Below are 20111 nucleotides of genomic sequence, written 5' to 3'. Positions count from 1 at the left end.
TTTAGTATGTAGTTGTAGGTCTGATTGGAAAACAGATTTTATCAAGTTTATAGTTTGGTGACTCTATATTAGGATATATTTCTCTGATATGAGAATGACCATTTGTTACGTGTGTATATATATATATATGTGTGTGTGCATAAATATTAATGTGTGTATATTTGTGGGCATAAATATAAATATATAAATTAATGTGGGTATATGTGTGTATGTTTAAACCTTGATGAGAATTTTTGATTACTTGTAAACTTTCTCAATTATTTTTTACATGATGTTACCATTGCATTTCCAAAGTCATAGGTTGGAAATATTTGGGGAACAGTTGGTTTATAAAGTATCAGAATTTAATGCTGTGTCTGAGGTTAATTATTGTTGGTAATTGTCTTCAGAAATACAATATGCTGGTAAAGTTGTTTTTAGATCCTAAGAATGCTATAGAACCAAGAACAACAACTACTCTTTGTTTATTAATTTAATATTTTTTGAGCACCTATCAAGTACCACATGTTGTGCTAAGTTCCAGAGTAGCAAACTGTAGTTGCCCTGGTCTTTAGCTGCCTGTCATATTGTAATCTTTCCTATTTCTCTTGGTATCAGCACGCCCTTTCCTCACTTTTGATCCCGTTGGGGTAATAATTATGATGCCAATGTCTCCTGAGCCTGTGGTGATAGGCATTTGACTTAGGCTGGGCTAATCGTGGTACCTGACATAAATTCACAGAAGTGCCTATAACTTATAGGGGAATTAATCTGTGGGACATTTTGGAAAAAAAGGTTTGCTTTCTTTTGGAGTGACTAATCTGAGTTTACATAATCTAGAATGTATCAGTTAGTAAACTAGTAATTTTCCTTTTATGCCTAAATTAGAATTTGATTTCTATCTCTTGTAGCTGAAAGTCTTGATTAATGAAATTGTGGATGCAGAGATGTACAAAATAAGGTTTTAGTCCTTAAGTAATTCTGTTTGATTAGAATGGACTCATAAAACAATAGTTCCAATGTAATATGAAAAGCATTATTTTTGGTGTATGTATAGCAAAATGGAACCAGAGAGGAGAAAGAAACTTGGCTGATGAAGGCTTCAGAGAATGATATTTGAGCTAGGTGTTAAATTATGTGTGGATAGTCATGAAAGCAAAATGAGAGAGAAGGGATAAGTAAGACCTAAGAAATAGTAGGTCAAAACATAGGAATCAGAAAATACATCGTGTGTTGGGGAATTGCAAGAAGCTCTATATTTTCGCTGTTGTATGGACTGTGAACAGAAGTGGATGGTAGATGAAAGAGTAGTGGGTTGGGTTGCTTTTGGTACAATTTGAAAGATATGCACCTGTGGAAAAATCCCACTCCCAAAAGTAGCAATAATACCAGGGGAATTTTTTGAAATCCTGTTAAAAATAGGATTTTAAAAAAGTTAAAATGTGAGTGTTAAAAACCTACTACCATTTCCCTGCCTTTTCTGTATGTACCAGCTGGTTTCCCAAATTTTCATACGCTGGCCCAGGTAATGGGTGAAGCAGGGGACTGGAAAAGGCAAAGAGGACAAATTATAAATGCTAAAGACATAATTGGGGGAGCAAAGGTTACTTCTGGAGAAGTGAAACAATGGAAAAATGAAAAAGGGTGGGGGAAAGCCAACGAAAGTTGAGTTTTGAGAGCTTTTGAGGCTTTTAAATACATGAGCCTAGAACCTAAAAACCAGATATTGTGGGTAGCTATTGTATTGTGAGAGATGAAAAAGGATTGAGAGATTATATTTAAAACCATTGCTATGTGTTTTGAATGTAATGTTTCCCTTTGCCAGTGATATTAGTAAATGTTTTCTCAGTGATTTTCTTTCATTGTTATTGAATACATGTTTCTGAGGAACAGGACACCCATATTAAGGCTGTCCAATTTTTATCAGGTTATATAAAAACAAAGGACTTCTCTATGAATCTTCATTTTAGAAAAGGTCAACTGTACATTTCAAATCTTTAGTTTAATGAGGCTAATATATAGAAGAGTGTGATGGTTAATTTTATATGACTACTTGGCTAGGCCATAGTACGCACATATTTGGTCAAAACAAGTCTAGATGTTGCAGTGAAGGTATTTTTTAGACGAGATTAACTTTTAAATTAGTAGACATTGAGTAAAGTACTTACCTTTTGTAATATGGGTTGACCTCATCTAATAAGTTGAAGATTTTAAGACGGGGAAAAAAGACTCAATTTTTCTTTTTCCAGAGGAAAAGGATATTTTGCCTGCAGACTGCCTTCTAACTTGAGTTGAAACATCACCTCTTCCCTTATTCTTTAGCCTGCCAGCCCACTCTGCAGATTTCACTTTTAACCAGCCCCCACAATCACTAGAGCCAATTAAAGAATACACTTCTTCTTAAAGAAAAGTTTACTTGGCCAGGCACAATGGCTTACCCCTGTAATCCCAGAACATTGGGAGGCCAAGATGGAAGGACTGCTTGAGGCCAGGAGTTAAAGACCAGCCTGGTCAACAAAGCGAGATCCCCATCTCTATTAAAAAAAAAAAAGAGAGAGAGAGAAATTTACTGGATGTTCCAGTATATAGAAAAACAGAAGATGCAAGCTACATAAACCTCTTTTTGACTTTGGGTACATTACTGGTAACGTTGGTTCAATGAGCCTACATCAAACAAAAGAAAGATCCACAAACCTTATTTTTAGAAATCTGAAAACAATAAATAGTGGTACTAAGATTATAACATATGATGATTCTTTTCCACTTTTACTTGATTCTGTTGTCCTCTAACTGAAGAATTGTTTTCCAGAAATCTCAGACTCTACTTTTATTAATCCACACTTGCCTCCTGAGTGAGATCAGATATTGTATGTTGCTACTGTATTTGAAAATCATACTAGAATTTACTTCAGACTAAGCCCTGTTATGTAGTTGGAACTATATACACTTGGACATGCTATATGACAACACTGAAAATGGGTGTTATATATAAACTTCCCTCCATCTGGATATGTTTTAAATTCCACAGCAAATAGAAACATTGCCAAGACAGGAAGAATACTAATGAATAAACATTTCAGCCCTCCAGAGGCTATAATTCATTTAGTCATTCATTCTAATACACTCATTCATTTAAAGTATGTATTCAGCATATGCTAGAAACCAGGCACTGACATAGGCACTAAGGATACACTAGTGAACGAGAGTTCCCTACCTTGTGAAGCAGGTAACGAGATATATCTGCTAATAAGATATATCCTCAACATACCAAACTCTTGTTAACATACCCCTAGACCAGGGGCATGTTAATGTACCAAAATTTTTCTGTGAAGGGTCAGATAATAAATATTTTAGGCCTTGTGGGCTATGTAGTTTCTATTGTAACCACTCTGATCTGCCACTGTAATGTGAGAGCAGCCATAGATAATGTGTAAACAAATGTGTCTACATGTCAATAAAAACTTTACTTACAAAAACAAGTAGTGGACCTGGACTGTAGATCATCTAATCTGGGTCTCTGACTTAATAACTTAGAGCAGAGACAAAAAGCTGCACGATACGAAAAGTTAACTTTAGAAGTCAATCCAGAAATCTTCATTTTGCAGATGAATTAAATGAGGTCCTGAGAGGTTGAGTGATTAGCTCCAGGTAACAAAGTAAACTAATGGCAGAACCAGAACTAGAACCTATAACTCCTGACTCTTAGTATAGTTTCTTTCTGTTTCACTAGATTGCCTCTCCTGTGCTGGAAGTCATAGGACTTAGTATAATGTTGTTGTCTATGTGAAAGAGAATATTTTTCTTTGGTTTCTTGGGTCCCAAATACTACTAGTTTTAAAAACACCTGTGCACTACCATCACTATCACCACTATCATCACTATCATCTCTACCATCATCACCAGCCTCACTATCATCACAACCACCACCACTACTAACATCACCAATATCATTATCACCACCATCATCATCACAAGAAACAACCAAAGACCACCACAAATACTCAGAGTCACAAAGCTGGGTTTATTTTTCTTGGTGCAGCAGGATCTGAGAGTTCATTTAAGTGTCATTGTGAAAGCACCTCAGTAAGGGGGTGTTGAGAGGAGCTTCTTATGGGGTTGGGTTTGTGCCAATGGTTCTAAGGATGGATTACAAAGCAGAAACTCATTCTGGATGGAATGCTATCAAGAAACAGAGACTTTGTTTTGAAGTCCTTGGGATTAAAAAAAAGAGAGAGAGAGAAAGAAACAGAGATGGGTGATGATTGAATTTCTTTATTTATTGTGTCTAGCTGGTGGGAGGATTATAGCAGGGGTAGAGTTGTGTTGATAAAGAAGTACCAATCACTCAGCTTAGCCAGAAGAGGGGCAAACTAGTCATTTTTGTGGTGGTGAGTGGCCATATTACTCTTTTGTTTCAAGCATCAGTTTTTTTACTTTCTTACTTGTATTTTCATACTTCAATAGCAATAAATAAAATCTAGTGTTTAAAAATTATAAAATTCAGATAGGAAAAAGAAGAAAATTAAAATCCTCCATCCATAGACAACAATAATTAACAACTTGGTACGTACCACTTTTCTATGTGTACATGCACACACATATATTTGCACAAGATATGAGATAACAGTATACATTCCAATTTAAACTACATTTTTACTTAATGTATAAAACAAACATGCTTCCATAAAAAGCATCATTTTTAATGAGTTCAAAGATATTTCACTATGTGAGTCTGCCATAATTTATTTAACCACTTATTATTATATATTTAGAAGAAGGTTTCCAGTCTTTGCTATTATTAAAAACATAGGCATTTTTTTGTGCAAATTCCAAATACTTTCCTTGGGATAAATTCCTAGAATTAAGAATGTTAGATCACTGCATATATACATTTGAAGACTTTAAAAAAATCTTAGTAAATTTCCATCAGAAAATCTGTATAAATTGTTGCTCATGCATATAGTGTATGAGAATATTCCCAACCCTCCAAAAATAAAACATCCATTTTACTTAAAACTGACTCTAGCATAATGTCCTAAGAGCATAATTTTATTCTTTTTACATAGAATTTATTCACATTTCGCATCAGTCCGATAAACTTCCATTGAGTATTAGTGTGGGCCAGTCACTGTGCTAGGTGCTGAATATAATCTGTGATTTTTCATAAAGTCAGTATCTTTACTTGTCACAGTCTAGATACATGACCATTAACCACTTTTATAAAAAAAGGTAAAAGGAAATGTAAATCTTGTTAGATGAGGTTTTATAGGAAGAGAATTCCATCTGTATTGTGGCACCAATAACAATCAATCCATTACAAATAATTTATCATCATCATCTTGGATGTGTGACATGAGTTAACATTTTCTCAAAATATTTTATTTAGTTCTGTACTTTAGGTAAGTTATGTAACTTTTGTCTGTTTTTTGTCCAAATATTTATTGAACTCCTAAGAAAATATTAGTAATCACCATAAAATACATTACTGACTCATAGGCAAACTCCGAACTAGTTGTTCTGGACAAAAAAAAGTTGCTGGATATAAGTTCCACATCCTTGTTGTTCCACTGTTCAGTTAGGAATATTTGTCAAGTCTCTACCAAAAGAAATAACAACACAAGTATTAATATGTGAAGCTGCACTAGCTATCTTGAAAACAAAGCTTCATGTTGCAAGGAAAAATTAAAACTGGCAATTGAAATGTCTAAAATACACAATTGTAAAGTGAGATAATTTTTTTCCTTAGTTTTATTTTCTGCTGCACTTTCTTAAGATTAGGGAGTGGCTTCATTATTAACCAGATTCTTGCTTTCTATTAAAACTGGGCGAGCTTGGGCATATACACCGTCTTAAAATTCTATTGAATGTGTGCACTTTTCATTTCCCTGTATCTTTTTTTCCCAATTCAGTGCATGTCAATAAACACTATTAGAGTTTTGTACTAACAGCTGTAGCTATTTTATAAATTAAAATAAATTCATAAAAGTTTATGCTTTCAAAAGATAATTTCATTTGACATTGATCTATCTTCAGAAGTGAAATATATCTGCTAATATCACACTTACGTTGTTTTCTCAATACTTTCTTTTGCTTTTTGAATTATTGTTGATTTCTTTCCCATGAAAGTTATTTAAGCTGTAATGATCTGTTTTTAAAACAAATCATGATAATGACTGTAATTTGTATTCTTTACAAGCTACTTTAATTTTTAAAGTAGCATTGAATCATTCTACAAAAGTTTGGATTAAAAATAAAATATAAAATGCATTCAGCATATGAAATATTATTCCTTTGATATACTTTCATTGTATCCACATCGTTCTAAAGTAATTTTATATATTTTATATTCATCAATTATAATAAAGATGAATTTCAATATGTGCAGAAAATCATAATCATACATAATATGTATGTCCTAGTCTTCTTTTTCATTATTACGATTTTTAAATTGCTACTTTATAACTTAAAGTGACAACTAAAATTATCATTGGCACCCTGAATTTTAAATATGCTAATAAATTAATTGAGTTGGCTTTGTTGCTTTTATGTAACTTTGCAAGTTTTGTGTGTTGAGAGTGATATAAGTTCAAAGATCTCAATGTGAATCATTACTGAGACAGTTATAAATATCATTAATTGTTTAATTTTGGTATTTATATTTTGTAAGTGAAATTAATTTGAAGTAACTGGTATACTTTGTTATTCTTTTATTCATTTTGACTTAACAAATGCATATTGAACAGCTACTCTGCATAAAACATTGCATGAGGGGACAGTCCGTACTTCCCATACTTTCATAAAAGAACCATTTTTTTTGGCAAAATCTCTTTCTCTTTACTCTCTTTTTCTCTTTCTCTCTCACACACACATACACACACAGAATTTATTCAGCAAAAGTAAAATATATATATAATCAGTTTTTAATGTTTACAATTTTTTATTCTTCAATTTACAGTAAACTTTTCTGGGGGGGTGTACAGTAGTATATATTTTGCTAGTAGATAGAGTCCTGTGTTCACCACCACAATCAAGCTGCTAAAGAGTTTCATCACACACACATACCAATTTCTCATGCTGCCCTTTTGTAATTGGCCCCTCCTCCACTTCAATCCCTGGGAACCACTGATCTGTTCTCTGCCTGACAGTTCTTGCCTTTTCCAGAATGTCATATAAATGAAGTCATCCAGTGTATAGTCTTTGAATGGGGTTTCTTGCACTTAGAGCATAATGCATTTGAGATCATTCATGTTGTCATACATATCAGTGGTTCTTTTTTATTGCTGAGCAATGTTGCACTGAATGTATGTGCAACTGTTTCACTAATTGGGGGACACTTTGGTTGTTTTCAGCTTTTAGCAATTATGAATAAAGCACTTGAAAACATTAGCTTACATACAGCTATTTTGGTAAACATAAGTTTTTATTTCTTTTGTATAAACAGGAGTGGGATTGCGGGTCATACGGTAAGTGTATATTTAATTTTAGAAGAAACAGCCAAACTGTTTTCCAAAGTGGCTGTGCCATTTTACATTCCTACCAGCAATGTGTGAGAGTTCCAGTTGCTCTGCCTCATTGCCAGACTTATGACTGTTAGTTCTATCGATTTCAGCTATTTAAATAGTTGTATGTTGTATTGCATTGTGGTTTTAATTTTTTCATTGTCCTAATGACTAATGACACTAAGGTTATTTTCCATTTGTATATTTTCTCTGATGAAGCATTTTTTAAAAGCCTTTGACCATTTTAAAAATTGGGAGATTTTTTAAAATGTTGAATTCTGAGAGTCATGTGCATATATATTCTGGATACAAGTCATTTGTCAGATATGTGATTTGAAAATAAATTACTTAAATATGCTTGCTGTTTTATTCTCTTAACACTATTAAGAGAATAAGCCTTATTTAACAATTTTTTATTTTGGGTCTCATGCTTTTGGTGTCATACCTAAAATCCCTTTGCCTAATCCAAGGTCTTAAAAAATTTCTCCTATGTATTCTTGTAGATGTTTTTTAAAGGATGGCTTAATGTTCAAGTCATCCTAGACAGAACCTTGCTGATTCTGTTAGGTCTTTGGACACTGAACCTGATTGTCTAGGTTTCTATCTTGGTTTTGAAACCACCCAAGTGAAAGTGCTACGTAAATTCTAGAATGCTGTAGACTTTTACTTATGTTTCCTTACGTTTAACATTATGAAAACAGGAACTGCTATGTACTTATATGTGGATCACAACCTTGTGCATCATTTCCCGAGTTCCCTGCACCTCTGCTCTTTCTAGCTCAGTAAAATACACCATGGTGCTTATGAGTTCTGGATCTAAGTAGATCTGCCTTTTGATAAATCTGGCTCTGGGACCCACTAGCTGAGAGAATTTGGGAAGGCTATGTAGTTCGAGTTTCAGTTTCCTCTATGAAGTACAAGACTCAATCCTTCCCAGTGTTTTAGCAAATCTATTATTGTTAGTAATTGTTGTCATTTGTATTGAAATGCTGCCTTGCTCCTTCCATTCTCCTTCAGTTATTAAATCACACAACAGTCCAGGAGCTGAGGTTCTTTCCTTGTTGCCAGTCTTCCCTGTTGTTGGCCAGCATCCCAGATACCCCATTGCATGCACCCTCTACCTACAGAGACTTCACCCCACCCAGTTGCCTCTCTGATGACGATAATCACCAGTTGTGCCAAAAGACACCATGTGTCTCTAGACACTAAATTCCACCTGCCCAATCTGTCCTTCTCCACCACCTACTCTTCCCTGACATTCACTACAAGTTACAGCAAATGCTGATTCCCAGGTCCGAGCTCCTCGTAAGGTTGCCTGTACTCCACTCTCCAACTCAGAAACTCTCTCCAATAGATCTATTTTGCCTCTTTTCACTTTCAAAAAAACTTTGTCAACTCTTTTTTAAGTTCTTAATTAAAAGACAAAACTCATATCATAAATTCACCACTGGTTTCTCCTTGCATGGGATTGAAATATCTTACTTAAGTTTAGGAAGTTCATAACAGACTGTATAGGTAACTTCCTGCCCCTCTTGATTTAAAATGGCTGCTATGCATAAAACATTCCACTTCAGTGAAATGGGATTGAGGAAATTATGGGGTGGCAATAGTTTGAACACGATGGGTATTGAAAAGTTTCATGTTCCAGAACTGTGGGTATGTCGAGGCAAAGCCTGACTATTTTAGCTATAAAACCAACTTCTGAACTGTACAGAGGTTTATTGTCTCGGGTCACATACGATTTCTTTTGTGAAAGGTTCTTTTATTTGTTTGGGAGTTGGAGATACTGCTTACGTTGCTCTGTAGTGTTTTGAACGCCATCATTTTTTCCCCTTTGTAAATACAGGAGTTTTCTGTGTGTTTTGAAGTCTGTTTTCATCTTCTTTCATCTCTTCTCACTCTCGAAACTAAAGTAAGGATGTGAGAGATGTAACATCTCCACTCACTTCCCCACCCAGGAGCTGTGATTTTTCAGAGGAAGAGAGAGAAGTGCCTTTTGATTATTGTTCAGGGGCAATTGCGACATCTTCCTGGAAAGTTAAGCACAAGGGGAGATCAAATGCTCTGGTTTGAAGTCTAGTTGTATTCGCAGCTCACGTGAGAAAAATGTGAAATCAAGGAAAAAAACACCTGAATAAAAGTAAACTAAAATCCAAATGATAGTGAAGTTCGAGCAAAATATTGTAGAAATGTGAAGAAATGACATGCTGTAAGCCAGTGGAAGATGGATACTAATAATTTATTATCAAGTGTATGGATATGTTAAAAAAAAAAAAAAAACAGCACCAGGAAGAATCTGCTTCTTAGGCTCTTGGACCACCATGCAGTTAGCTTCTGCCTGCTGTTCCACGGAAAGTCTCTCTGGAATCATCTACTACCTCATAGGTAGAGGCAGAATCAAAGCGGGTGCCAGCTGCCCATCTTAATGAATCAGTGCTGATGGGGTGCCAGGAAATAAATTTCTTATCCTGGGGATGGTTTAAAAAGTGAGATTTTTAAACAAAATTGTGCCTGAACCATTGAAGTCTTTGGTTAGCCCATCAGGGTTCTGGTTGTCCTTCCATTTGTTCTCCTAGGAAGGGCTGTTATCACTTTTCAACATCTTATGCTCTCTTTTATTAATTCTTTGGGCTCCTTTTGTGATTATGATATGGTTTGAGCTGTGATTTTTATGATTCATGTCACTTTGGTGTTTATCAGAACTGCATGTTGCTGGGTACAGTTTATCAAAACTGCATGTCTCAGGCTCGGGCATTTTGAGGTGCTGAGGTGGGAGGATCACTTGAGCCCAGGAGTTAAAGTCCAGCCTGGGCAGCATGGCAAAACTCCATCACTACAAAAAATACAAAAGCTAGCCCGGTGTGATGCCATGCGCCCATAGTCCCAGCTACTAGGAAGGCCCAGGTGGGAGGATCACTTGGTTCCAGGAGGTCAAGGCGGCAGTGAGCCATGATAGCACCACTGCACTCCAGGCTGGGCGACAGAGCACGATCCTATTTCAAAGCAAAACAAAACAAGACACAAAACAAAACAAAACAAAAACCCTGCATGTTGTGGTGGTAAATCTTGATGTCAGAATGAGTGGAGCACCTAGCTCCATCTTAGGAATTTTCCCATTGCCAGTGACCTGGAACTGTCTCTTACATGATGTCAACAGCCCTAAAGGAGGTAAGATACAGAGAGAGACCCACCACACCACTAGATAAACATCTTAAAACTGAGGTGAAGGTCACAGATGTTAGTTCCGGCATCTTGTAGTAATACCTTTACTCCCTAGGAGAGGTTGTCAGATACGAATGATTGGGGACACACTTAACAGTATGGATGGTGTGAGTAAACTTGTATTCCTGGAGCAAGATGACCCTACTTATTCTTGCACAATGATTAAAGAAGAGACTATATGCTGAAATGCATTAGATCTGCATATGCCTTATTCCTGGGCACAGCTGGACCCACAGTAGAGCAATGCTGTTGGGAAGGGGCTCTAACTCTCCTGTTATTATCCTTTGTACTAAGTGGAGAGAGCAAATAATATGCAGTATAGATCTGCATACCAACTACTCAAGGAGTCACAGACAGATATCTTGCAGCTGGCTACCTGCTATCACGGATATCAAATCCCTGGCGTGATAGAACCTGCACACCTTGTACGAAGCTGAAAATAATAGAAATCCCTCCCATTGGAAAATGAGGAGCCACTAATCTCAGGCAGCTTCTTCTCAGGCAATGTGGTGGTAGCCTCCAATATTATATAACAGAAACTCCTATTTACCTCTCCAAAATGATACATGAAAAAGAGAATAATACATTGTGAGGACATGTTAATTTTTCCATTTATAGCAAGGGAAGGAGGATAGAATATGGGTATATAGTCAGAAACAGACGAGGTTATGGGTGTGGTGGAGGAATTGAGGTAATTCCACACAACAGGTTTTTTTTTTTTTTTTTTTTTTGAGACGGAGTCTCACTCTGTCGCCCAGGCTGGAGTGCAGTGGCACTATCTCGGATCACTGCAAGCTCCGCCTCCCGGGTTCACGCCATTCTCCTGCCTCAGCCTCCCAAGTAGCTGGGACCACAGGCGCCCGCCACCATGCCCGGCTAATTTTTTGTATTTTTAGTAGAGACAGCGTTTCGCCGTGTTAGCCAGGACGGTCTCGATCTCCTGACCTCGTGATCCGCCCGTCTCGGCCTCCCAAAGTGCTGGGATTACAGGCATTAGCCACCGCGCCCCGCAGCAGGTTTCTATTTTCTTTGTAAACAGCAGGTTAGGTCTTTTGTTGAGAATGAAGTGAGCAGCATCTGGTTCAGAGGTTTGAGGAAGGTGGAGAAGTATAAAAATAGTCACTGTGGACAATAGGAAAGAGATTTGCCTGGAGAAGAAGTGCAGGATTTCTGGACAGTTAGGGTTTGAGGCCATGAATTTTTAATGGTATCAATCTCAGTGGTTGTGTGATTTTTCTCTAGCAGTGATGAATCAGCAGTCCAGGTATAAATATGGAGAAGGCAGACTTTGGGATGAAGCAGGGTTGAAAATTTATCTTATGGCATTGTGTCAGGGTGGTTACACTTAATATTACCATTTTTTGCCATTACTTTTAATGGCAAAAACCACTATTATTTTTGCACTAACCTAATACATTGGGTAGAGAAAAATTGTGATGATTAAAGTATTTAGGACATGGCCATAAGTTTGAAGTGGAATGGGAATAAAGATAATGAAATGAGGCAATGGAAAAGCTAAGAGTCTTAGAAGTGTGGCTTAGACCCCAAAAGCAGACCAAAATACCAAGGAAACAGTGAAACATTTCTTGCTGAAGAAAGAATCAATTACGTGTAAAATTAAGGACATATGAAGTAACTTCATGGCAATAACTATTTCATGGTTATTTTTGCGGTTTCCTCCTTTTACTTGTACCCCACAGGGACCTCTTATTTTCTCCAGCTGGAACTGTGTCAGAGCTAGATGGGAGTCCGCAGTTGTTCACTGAGGAGCCATAATGGTTACAAATACTCAACCATCGTACAGGTCGATGGTTTCTCAACTCACACGGATGAGTGAAAAAGTAATGAGAAGCTGAGAGAAGAAAAGTTGGGCTTCCAATGACAGGAGAGAGTGAAATGAAGAAATGAAAGTTCTTGCAAGAGAGACATAGCCTTTAGTGAGGCCAATACAGCACATGGTCAGGTCATAGACCAAAGTCAATTGCTTAGCTCACCTGTGCTTATGTCTCTGCCCAGGCCCGTCCCACCTGCAGATCCATCCCACAAAGTTTTCCACCTGAATGTGAGGTACATTCACTGATTTATCTAACTCACATCCTCGTACATCTCTGTATGTTAGAACAGAAGGTGGAACACTTAGAAAGATAGTGGGATAAGAAAGCCCTGCTCTTGATCAGGATTGAATTATATAAAATTAGTTTTAAATCTGCTTCTGAGTTGTGGAACAGAAACTCACAAGACTCCTGCAATGAGAATTATTATTATTATTATTATTTATTATACTTTAAGTTCTGGGATACATGTGCAGAACATGCAGGTTTGTTACATAGGTATACACGTGCCACGGTGGTTTGCTGCACCATCAAATATCTACACTACGTATTTCTCCTAATGCAATCCCTCCCCTAGCCCCCAACCCCCCGACAGGCCCCGGTATATGATGTTCCCCTCCCTGTGTCCATGTGTTCTCATTGTTCGACTCCCACTTATGAATGAGAACATGCAGTGTTTTGTTTTCTGTTCCTGTGTTAGTTTGCTGAGAATGATGGTTTCCAGCTTTATCCATGTCCCTGCAAAGAACATGAACACATCCTTTTTTATGGCTGCATAGTATTCCATGGTGTAATAGTGCCATATTTTCTTTATCCAGTTTATCATTGATTGGCATTTGGATTGATTCCAAGTATTTGCTATTGTGAACAGTGCTGCAATAAACATATGTGTGCATGTGTCTTTATAGTAGAATGATTTATAATCCTTTGGGTATATACCCAGTAATGGGATTGCTGGGTCAAATGGTATTTCTGGTTCTAGATCCTTGAGGAATCGCCACACTGTCTTCCACAATGGTCGAACTAATTTACATTCCCACCAACAGTGTAAACGCCTTCCTATTTCTCCCCATTTTCTCCAGCATCTGTTGTTTCCTGACTTTTTAATGATTGCCATTCTAACTGGCATGAAATGGTATCTCATTGTGGTTTTGATTTGCGTTTCTCTAATGACCAGTGATGATGAGCTTTTTTTAATATCTATCTATCTATCTATCTATCTATCTATCTATCTATATATATATATATGTTTGTCGGCTGCATAAATATCTTCCTTTATCAGAATTATTTTTAAAGGTAGTTTTGAAAAAGAGAATTTGGGACTATACTACAGAAAGTCTTAAATTTCAAGATAAGGAATTTAGACCTTATTCTAAAATTCTAAACTAAGGCTCTCCCTTTTGGGGACAGAAAGATAACATGGTGGAAGTAGCACTTTTAGAAGATTCATGAGATGCTGGTGGATGGATGAAGTGTGTGTTTGTTTCACCTTACGTCAATGGGAAATTTATCTTTTGTTCACTATCAACAGATCTTGTAGTTTCTTCCTAAATAATGTCTTTAAATAGATTTCCCTTTTCTTCTATTATTCTCTCAATTTCATATACAGCCACTATCATTTTATGTTTTTTTCTCTTCATTTGCTCTCAGACATCCGACTTTCCTCCATTAGCTTGAAATTGCCAGTTATTTTTGTCTTTTTAGTAACTTCTGTGGAAGAAGATCACCCATTGAACTAATCAAAACCCTCTCAGTGGTCTCATTTTAATTAAATAAAAATCTCCAATCATGAGTTCAAGGTACTTCTATCCATTCCTTTTCTAATTTAATTTCCTTTATTTCTTAGGATTGCCTCCTTTACTATATGTTTTCCACTGAGATGAAGATTTTGGTCATTTCCTCATTCATGTTCCTGCTTTTCAAAACCCAAGCAAGAAAGGAAACTTCTACAGTGACTTTCTCATTATGAAATCTTAGCATTCACTAGTCGGCCATAATGGAAAACCAGCCAAATGGACACATATACACTGGTCTGTACCCGCAGAGAAAGAACTGCAAATCTCTGTGATCAGAAAACTATCCTATCTTGTACATTGTTAAAAGTCTGCCTCCAAAAAGTTTACTTCTGGAATACTGTAATTGAATAGAATCAGGGATCCTACCTGTGTCCTTCAACTTTCACATCTTGTCTACTCAAGTAAGGGTTGAATTTGCATGACTATATCTAAGGTTCAAGGGCTTACCTGTTGGCAGTAGACCCAGTAGTCTATGAATGGAAATGGGCAAACCTGTGACCTCCCAAAACTTTAATATGAAAGTTTTGTTTGTGTATACTCATGGCATTATTCTTTTAATAAAGAGATAATCTATATAGTTTTCTTTTTTAAAAGATACTTTTATTTCTTTATTGTTGGGAACTGACACAGCTAATTTCTTTCTGAAGAGGTTCTTTGGTTGAGAATGGTAGCAACTAGTTTGATGTGGCTGGTGAGAGTCAGCAGTCCCCCACAATCTTACTTTCAGGTTTTAATGAAAGAAATCTCTGACAAAATTTTTACACACGTAAAGACATTTACTAAACAACCAAACATTAGTAAGCAGGCAGAAAATAGCTTCTATAACTGGGTCTGTCAGCTTGAAGAAGGCACGGCTCTTTGTTCTTTTAAATTCTTCAACCTCCATACTAGATGAAAGGGTCACTCAGGATAACATGACAGGATCTCTGGAAGCTGGCTTTTGATATTCTAATAGTCACATTGATTTGCAAAGGTTGGGCATAGGTCTGCTTATTGGTCAAGCTTTGATATCTTTCCAAGGAATTCAGAAGACACGCCACTGTCTTCTATTTTGCTCATGCGAGGGATTGGAGGGAGGATGGGTCTCATAGTATTTTACCCAATAAACATTTCTTGAATATATTTAATTTTACCAATACAAGCCCAATTCTAACATTTTCCATGTTAATTAAACCAATAATTTTACCAGTAAAATCATTTTCCTGACATTTTCTATGTTTAGGTGATAATCAAGATGTGGAAAACAGAAGCACTTGGAATGGTCACTTCTGATTTGTGGATTTCTGATAAGACTTTATAGAACCTTCACTGGAATATGAATTTATTATTAGGGAAACTGTCAGTCCCTACAGTGGGATCATAAACTAACTTGCATGTACATAATATTATACTGCCTCTACTTAAATATTTTATTTATTTTTATTTTTAAAATAAAAAACAGAAATGTATTTCTCCACACTTCTGGACACTGGTAAGCCTAACATCAGGATGCCAGCAGATTCTGGGTTAGTGTATGGTGATGGCTGCTCTCTTCTTCCAAGATGTCCTCTTCTCACTGCAGCCTCACATGGCAGAAGGGCAAAAAGAGACTAATGCTGTATCCTCACATGCAGAGAGATGGAAGGGCCAGGCAGCTCTTGGAAACCCCTTTTATAAAATCACTAATCCCATTCACAAGGGTGGAGCCCTCATGACTTAATCACTTCCCAAACATGATTTAAAAATTTTTCATTTTTTCATTATTATGGGTACATAATTGTTATATATATTTATGGGGCACATGTGATGTTTTGATACAGAACACAACGTGTAATAATTATATCAGGGTAACTGGGTATCCATCACCTCAAGAATTTATCATTTCTTTGTGTTAGAAACATTCCAGTCCACTCTTTCAATATTTTAAAATATACAATAAATTACTGTTGACCGTAGTCACCCTGATGTGCTATCAAATACTAGACCTTATTCATTCTATCTAATTATACTTTTGTACCTATTAACCATCCTCACTTTTTCCCCTCCACCTTGATCCCCTTCCCCTTCCCAGCCTCTAGTAGCCAATATTCTACTCTCTGTCTCCATGAAATCAGTTGTTTTTCATCACCCCAGTATGATCTCTGCTGGGATCAATAGTTAATCCCTGTTCTCATCCCCAGTCCTTGATGATCATTAATCTACTTGTATTGGGTACTTTCACTGCACCCAATTTGTAGACTTTTATCCCTCACCCCCCCTCCCCACCCTTTCCCCCAAGTCTCTGTAGATTTGACTATCTTGCTTTTTAAAAATAATATGCAATGGAAATCCCTCCAACTCAAATAAGTAGTCTCTAATTCTTTGCTTTGAATATCTGTACATTTTTCCAGGGCGTAGATACATAGTATTTTATTCAGTTATTTTGCTAATCAGTAAAAGTGAGCATGTTTGCCCTGTTTTAAGACCTTGGATATCTTCTCTGTGCATGCTCATTCACATGGTTTGCCATTTTTTTTCTGTTGGGATATTTTCTTCTCTATGTCAATTTATAACGGCTCATATATCATTGGTATGAGCCTTTTGTCTATTTGTTGTATTACAATTTTTTTCTAGGTCTATTAATTTTTAATTGTATTATGCTGAGAATGTGACTGTAAAATCTTTACTTAAAAAAAATCACTAGGATTGTCTTTGTGACCAAGATGACTAATTTTTGTAAATATTACAGGGACACACATTTACTGAAATCCTCTTGTTTATTTTGAGGTATGTATAGTTCTTAATATATGTTAGCTCACATTTAATGAATTCTATTATTCAATTTTTACCTGACTCAAACCTACTACATCTGTCCGTTTCTGACAGAAACATATTGAAGACTCTCACGGTAATTAACTTTTTATTCTTTGCTATCCTGGCACCATAAAAAGGTTTGATTTTGTGAGCTACCAGCTATATTGGTTGTTATATACATGTTTATGACAACTACACAGCCACTTTTTTCACTACCTTATACTAACTGATTCATAATTATATAATATCCATTTTATCTGACTAGTATATTTAATGTTATATCCCATTCTGGTTGATACTGTACACCCCTCCCCAGTTCATCCCACTTTCTGTTTAGTTTTCTTTACATGATACCTCTTTGCTTATACTTCATTAAGCTTTTAAAAAATTACTTATTTTGAAACAGTCTATAGCTGGTCTTCCCCCCGACTCCTTGACTACTACTACTCTTTTAAAATTTATTTTGTCTCACTTTCTCTTCATTACTTAGATTCTGTTTAAATTTTTCCTTTTTTTTTTAAAATTTCCATGGATTTCTGGGAAATAGGTGGTGTTTAGTCATGTAAATTCTTTCGTGGTGATTTGTGAGATTTTGGTGAACCCATCATCTGAGCAGTATACACTGTACCCAATTTGTAGTCTTTTATCCCTCCTTTCCCCCAAGTCCCTAAAATCCATTGTATCATTATTATGTCTTTGCTTCCTCATAGTTTAGCTCCCACTTATGAGTGAGAACATACGATGTTCAGGTTTCCATTCTTGAGTTACTTCACTTAGAATAATGATCTCCAGTTCCATTCACGTTGCTATAAATGCCATTATTTCATTCCTTTTTATGGCTGAAGAGTATTCCATGGTGATATCTATTTATCAATCTCAAAAATTCTGTTTTTATTTCTATATTTTATTTTTCTTTATTGTTTCTGCTTTGGTCAAGTTTCTGTTCCGTCTGCTAGCCCTCCCCCTTATTAATCTGAAAGTATTTTTTAAAATCCTATTTATTGTTACATTTGGATTACATTTACTACTCTTTCTTTTACCTAATTTCTTTATTTTTGGTAAGATCATTTAGTAACAATACTAGGAATAACTAACATTTATTGATTTTTTTTCTTGATTAGGAGATTTTCTAAAGTGTTTTCCTCAGAGGTTGTACGTAGGTGATATATTCTCTGATGTCTTGTACTTCCTAAAATATTTTTCTTTCACCTCAATCTGTAATTAATTTATCATTTGCATGTAGGATTCTTGGACTATAATCATTTTTTTCAGTGGTTCTGTGAATGCTATTCCACTGGCTATTATTTACTCTGGATTGAAGGTGAGATGTCTGGTACTAGTATGGATTTGATTGGATAATTTATTACATTTACATTGATAGGTAAGGACTTACTACTGCCATTTTATTGCTTCTGGAGTTTCCTCAAAATTACTATTTTGAATTCTTGATCTGAAAAATCACACATTACTATCTCTTTAGGTTTGGTTACTGGGTCATTGTTTTTTCCATTTGCGAATGTAATGGCTCCCTGTTTTCTCTCTCTCTCTTTTTTTTTTTTTAATGAACATATGTCATGTCTTCACATGGAAGTGTTAGTTATTCCAGTCTTTGTTGTCTGGCTTGGCTTGGTCTTTTACAAGTATACCTGTCTAAAGGTTTTATGCAGATTGACTATTGGGTTCCTTTAGTTCAAGACTGCTGCCTCCTTTTAGGCACCTGATAGGACACTAAGTCCAGGTTTACTGTGGCCCTCACAAAAGTTTGGAGCACTGCCCATCCCAGATGGGGTACTCTGGCTGTGTGAGAAGACTGGCTAGGGGTTTGGGTCCAGAGGACCTGTGGAGCATGCCTCTTACAGCATGGTGCTGCTGAACAGCATCTCTGATTTGGCATCTCCTTTGGCTGACATGAAGAGCAGCCACTGAGTTTCTCATGCCGGGGGTTGCTAGCCCCACCTCCACTCTTTATTTCCAGCTGCCCTCAGAATTATTCACCTTACAGGCACTCTTGATGCTTTCCATAGATTGAAGCAGGAACAGTTTTCCTGTGAAGGAACTCAAGGTCATGGGGAAGCTGGATGTCTGCCTCAAGCTCACTTTTTCCAGTGAGTCCAGGAGGACTTTTCCATGAAGTGCCTGGAAGTTTGGGCGAGAGGTGTTACGGCTAGAGAGTTCCATTTATCTTACTTTCTGCTCATAGTTTTTCACTTCTCTGTGGCCCCTGGGATTATCACAGACTCAGTTTTGAGTCCTGGAATATTGCTGGTGATAATTTTGGCACTGGGTAGTTGGTGGTGGTTTTCTGTGGAGGAGAGTGAAGCCAGATTGCTTCTACTCCTCTATTTTCTAGTCATCCTCAGTTTGGCTTTAATTGCCCTTTATTAGCTAAGTGATTCTTTCAGCTGGAAAGTCTGTGAAATTTTTTAAAAATGTATCTTCCAAGTTCATGAAGTTACCAAGACATGCTTAGTTGCACGTCTTTTCTCATCAATCCAGCCCTTAGTGAGTCCCTTGAATTTTTAGACTCAGGTCTCTTCCTTTCCTTGGGAAATTTTCCTTCTAATATTAGTTTATTTTCTTTTCTTCCATCTGCTCCTGTTTTTCCTCTGGAGCTAACAAAATATTCTTATGTTAGTTCTTCTGCATTTATTTTTTAATTGTCTTATTTTATTTTTACCTGGTGATTTTCATCTCCTTAATTTGCTCTGTATTTTAAGACAATGTGAGAGTTCTCACACTTAACCTTCCAAATCACTAATTTGGGCCTCAATAGTGCTTTATCCTTCAACTCATCTGTTGAATTTTTTAAATTTGGAAATTGTAACTTTTAGCTCCAGGAGGTCTTTATGTTTCACTTGAAAAATTCTCAAGTGAATATATTTTCATTCAGATCCTAAGTTATCTCCTCTAGCAGTTCTATATCACAGGATATGTATTCTGATTATTTTTCTGGATCAACTCTAGCTTTTCAGCCCCTTTAGCTCAGTTGACATTTTTTCTTGGACTTGCTG

The 20111-nt window shown here is 36.3% G+C and overlaps 1 long non-coding RNA gene across 1 annotated transcript in view; it reads left to right on the top strand.

Moving 5' to 3' along the window:
• Nucleotides 1-14917, top strand: part of LOC100612016 (uncharacterized) — a 31449-nt gene extending 16532 nt beyond the window's left edge. Inside the window, exon 3 of the long non-coding RNA XR_127425.4 lies at nt 14379-14917. This is a non-coding gene — a long non-coding RNA (uncharacterized LOC100612016). The remainder of the gene's footprint in view (nt 1-14378) is intronic.
• The last annotated feature ends 5194 nt before the right edge of the window (nt 14918-20111 follow it).

This window comes from Pan troglodytes, chromosome 2 (assembly GCF_028858775.2).
Source record: "Pan troglodytes isolate AG18354 chromosome 2, NHGRI_mPanTro3-v2.0_pri, whole genome shotgun sequence".
In the NCBI taxonomy this organism is placed as follows: domain Eukaryota; kingdom Metazoa; phylum Chordata; class Mammalia; order Primates; family Hominidae; genus Pan; species Pan troglodytes.
The sequence above is the reverse complement of the archived record's forward strand: the minus strand, read 5'-3'. Positions and strand labels throughout refer to the sequence as shown.